Here is a 4,501-nt window from a genome sequence, read left to right as displayed (position 1 = left end):
CTTTGCCTGGTCTGAAGTGACTTCAGGACACCTGTAAAGGGGTGCATGTATGTTTGGTATATCACAGAACGGGGTTTACTTCTGGGGACAAAAGAAGTTAGGAAAGATGAAGTACACATGTCTAACATGCACTGAAGCTATTCCAAGGAGGCTTTATTGCTATTGACTACAATACTAGTGTAGCGACGGCTCCTGAAGAGCACGGGCTATGTGTTTTTCAAAGTTAGTTATGCCTGAACTGCAGTTTGGTTTGGGTACAATTGTCTAAATTTAGACTTCAGCATCAGTCTGACTGGACTGTGAGATGTTCAGCCTGGCCACGGGGGGAACTGTCTCTTCTGGCAGGCATGGAACTATGGTCTGGTTAGGTGCTTAAGTTACTCTCTCTTGGTGCTCACCCAGTCGGAGTGGTGCTCTCACTGTGCTTTCTGGGGGAGGGTATTTAAGATGCGGATGTCGCGTGGTTTGGTGTTCCGGTCAAGAATGATGTACTGGCTTCATGGTCCTGGTCCTCCTGACCAGCCCCCAGGAAGGCTATGGCCTGGGGTGCGGATCCACCTGATTTTGATGTCTCGGGGCTGGCTAGCCCGAGCCAAGGAAACTAAAGAAGGATTCTGAGGTGGTTGGGTTCCGTCTCCGGTTTGGGAGAGATCCAGTGACTTCAAGCATTCCAGGGGAGGACTCTTCAGAAGACCACGTACAGGTTGGTTTCTTAGTAAGAGCCTGGAAGGTCTGAAGTACCCAAGAGAATCTGGTCTTGTGGATATCGCCAAGCTGGCTGAGAGATCCAGGTATCCTAAGAGTATTCTTCAAGTTTAGTTTCCCTACGTGTTCTACAACGTCTGTGGCAGAGACTTGTTCCTGAGTAAGCACCTTGTTGGCTGCTAGACCTTGTGAGAGAGGGACTGTCCAACTTGAGTGATCATCCAGCTGTGAATGGCTGTTCTCTGGATGTAGTCAAAGTAAGCAAGCTCTTCAACGTTTTGACTTTGACACTAAGAGTACCTGGACTTCCTTTCCAACCCTCTGATCCCAATTTAACAGACTGTTCATTGTCTGTTTTGCAAATAAAATCCATTCAAGTGGATCTGTTGTCATTCTCTCGAGTTACTGGGCTATTTACCACGGCACACCCCTAGACGTGAAACGAGGAGAACAGAAGGTAACGGTTGGTAAGCCCAAATCTAACCAACAGCTCCTTCGTGGGTAGTTCTACACTAGTATTGCATGCATAAGCAACCAGTCAGGAAGTGGTGGCAACTTGACATAGGTAATAGAAGACCCTGGTAGTGAATGAACTTGTATGCATAGACTTCTTCCCTAGTGACTGGAACCCCAATACTGGGTCCGACTCATGGCACGAGGTATCCTAGGGACCCAGTCTAGAAGTCACTGAAAATGGAGTGAGGCCTCAGGGAAGAATAAGCATGGGTTATGTACACCGTTGAGCTTCCTAGTATTCAAGAGTAACATTCGAATCAATGTCACTGGGGTGATGTGACGGGCACCTGGGCTGGTGAAGTTCAATGCGCCAGCTCAGGAATGCTTCACAAACAAGAGAAGTGGAATGAAGGACTGTGTTCCTTGTGTACAATGTAAAGAGTTAGACGTTGGGCCATGGATTACTAGGAGATAATTATGTCTGTGTGAAGTGTTGCTTGTAAGAAAAAGTGCTGCCACACTTCCGTTAAGCAACAGCCTCAGCTCGCCTCTAGGGGCACTAGCGAGCACTCTCTCCTTTCCCAGGCTTTAGGATGGTTCTGTATCGTGAAGGGACAAGGGTTAAATGGGCCAGGAATGGTTCCAATGGCTGAAACAAGACACCACCTACAGGCAGTGATATTAACCTGCCTGAGCAACCGACAATCCATCTCCTAGGTCCCGTTTACCTCTAGACTTCTAGAACACCTAGTCTACGACTGCCTGAAGCTGCTACCTCACTAATAACCTTCTTAAGCCCTTTAATTTTATCTTCTGCCAGCAGCAACTGCCCTAAAATTAAACTAACATAACCCTTTCTAAAACTCACTAACAACTTACCAAATGCTATAAACCAACGGTCATCACACCATACTCTTACTACTAGACCTCTCTGCTGCCTTTATACAGTAGGCAACCTATTCCTCAAAAAAACGCCACTTCCAAAGCCTTCAAGACTGTTTCTTCATGGGTCTACTCTCACCTCTCACCATGTTCCTTCAGTGTCACCTACATCTTCATAACTCCCATCTCCTCTTCCTGTACTGATTTCCCAGTTCATCCTCAGACCCCTTTTATTCTTTTTCTACACCACCTTCATTTTTTTCAGCTGATTACCTCCCATGGCTTCCAATACCATCTCTATGCTACCCAAATCTATCTTTCTACTCTTCAACTCATCCTTTCAGCACCCTCACATATTATTGTCAGGACCTGGGTCTGAACTAGTGACTTTTTTGTGTTTATTGAAGCGAGGAGGGGCTAGATTGTCCTGTCCCTTGAACAGGAAGTGAGATGAACCTCCCAAGCAGGGACACCTGTGACAACCTAACAAGGGCTCCAAGTAAAGTCCACATTCATTCTGCCATTGGAGACATGTAGCAATGCAAAAAATCCTGCACAACCAGGGGAGGATCTTTTCATGTAAATTTGGGGACAACATTGAACATCCACAAATCATTTAAATAACATGATTGGGGATGCCATAAACCTGTGAGGTGTTACAGAAAAATGTGATTTTCTTGGACAGTTTCAGTGACAGCATTTTTTTCTTTATAGCCATTAGTTTGTGTATCGGCAGCTCCTGAAGAGCATGCTGTTTTTCAAAAGTTAAAGCTGGCTAAACTGCAGTTTGGGTACAATTATCTAAATTGGGCCTCGGCATCAGTCTGACTGGACTGTGAGATGTTCAGCCTGGCCACAGGGGGCACTAGCTCTTCTGGCAGGTATGGAACTATGCTCTGGTGCTTAAGTTGCTCTCTCTTTGAGCCTGCCCAGTGAGAATGGCGCTCTTGCTGGTCTTCTGGGAGAGGGTACGTAAGATGCGGATGTCATGTGGTTTGGGGTTCCAGTCCATAATGATGTACTGACTACATGGTCCTGGTCCCTCCTGACCAGCCCCCAGGAAGGCTATGGCCTGGGGTGCGGATCCACTTGACTTTAATGACTCTGGGCTCCCTAGCCCAAGGCAGGGAAACTAAAGGAGGATTCTGAGGTGGTTGGGTGTCTCCGGTTCGGGAGTGACCCAGTGTATTTCAAGCATTCCAGGGGAGGACTCTTCAGAAGAACACCACGTACGGGTTGGTTTTCTTAGCAAAAGCCTGGAAGGGCTGAAGTAACCAAGAGAATACGGTCTTGTGGATATTGTCAAGCAGGCTCAAAGATCCAGATATCCTACAAGTGTTCTACAAGCTTAGTTTTCCTGCGTGTTCTACGACGATGTCCATGGCAGAGACTTGTTCCTGAGTAAGCACCAAGTTGGCTGCTAGGCCTTGTGAGAGAGGGACTGTCCAACTTGAGTGATCATCCAGCTGCGAATGGCTATTCTCTGGATGCAGTCAAATTAAGCAAGTTCTTCAATGTTTTTTGACTTTGACACTAAGAGTACCTGAGTTTCCTTTCCAACCCTCTGATCCCAAGTTGAAAGACTGTTCAATTGTCTGAGTTTTGCAAATAAAATCCGTTCAAGTGGATCTATTGTCAGTCTCAAGTTGCCAGGCCATTTACCAAGGGACATCCCCTAGATGTGCAACAAGGAGAACGGAAGGTAACGGTAAGCCCAAAAATAACCAGCAGCTCCTTCGGGGGTTAGTGCTACACTTGGCTAACATACAGCTTCAGCACTCAAATAAGAGTCATTTGGCTTTAAAAAGGTCTTTTTTGGAGAGCTTTAACCTGCTTTGACTAGTGGAATATAGGTGGCAGTTTGCCCATTTCTCACTGAAGGACACTTTCCAGCAAGGTAAAATTGGTCAGTTGCCAGACAGCTATAATGTGCAAGACTATGCCGACATGTACTAGCGACAAGGAGCAGAGATTAGGGCTTTACTACAAGAATTAGGAGACCGAAGATGATACAGCAATGTAAAACTATTCAACAGCAGGACAGTACTGAACTAAACTGGGCAGGGTACAGGCAAGTGTTTTATCACAAGAGATCCACACATGATGAAGTGAAAACTTGACCAGCTGCAGGAAAATGTTTATTAGCAAGACTAAGACTTTCTCTCTCCTCTTCTTCTGCCCTCTCCTCATCTCTATCTCTCCTCTCCGCCCTTCTTTCTCTGCTCTTCCCTCCGTCCTTCCATCTCTCCTCTGCCCTCTCCCTCCCCCCTTCTTTCATCAATTCTTCTCTTCCCTCTCTTCTCCTAATCTACATGTGGGGCACCAGAAGCATGTGATTAGAGCCTTAGCCTCTAATAGGCTTATAAAAAGGGTAGCGGCAATACCAGGAAGACAATAGTGGAGAATCCGGAAGATTCGCTATTTTTTGTCTTCCCGGTTCTCCTCCTGGCCAGTCAGG

The sequence above is a fragment of the Lithobates pipiens genome, unplaced genomic scaffold (assembly GCF_037356315.1).
Source record: "Lithobates pipiens isolate NorthernLeopardFrog02 unplaced genomic scaffold, aLitPip1_a1.2 Scaffold_157, whole genome shotgun sequence".
In the NCBI taxonomy this organism is placed as follows: Eukaryota; Metazoa; Chordata; class Amphibia; order Anura; family Ranidae; genus Lithobates; species Lithobates pipiens.
The sequence above is the reverse complement of the archived record's forward strand: the minus strand, read 5'-3'. Positions refer to the sequence as shown.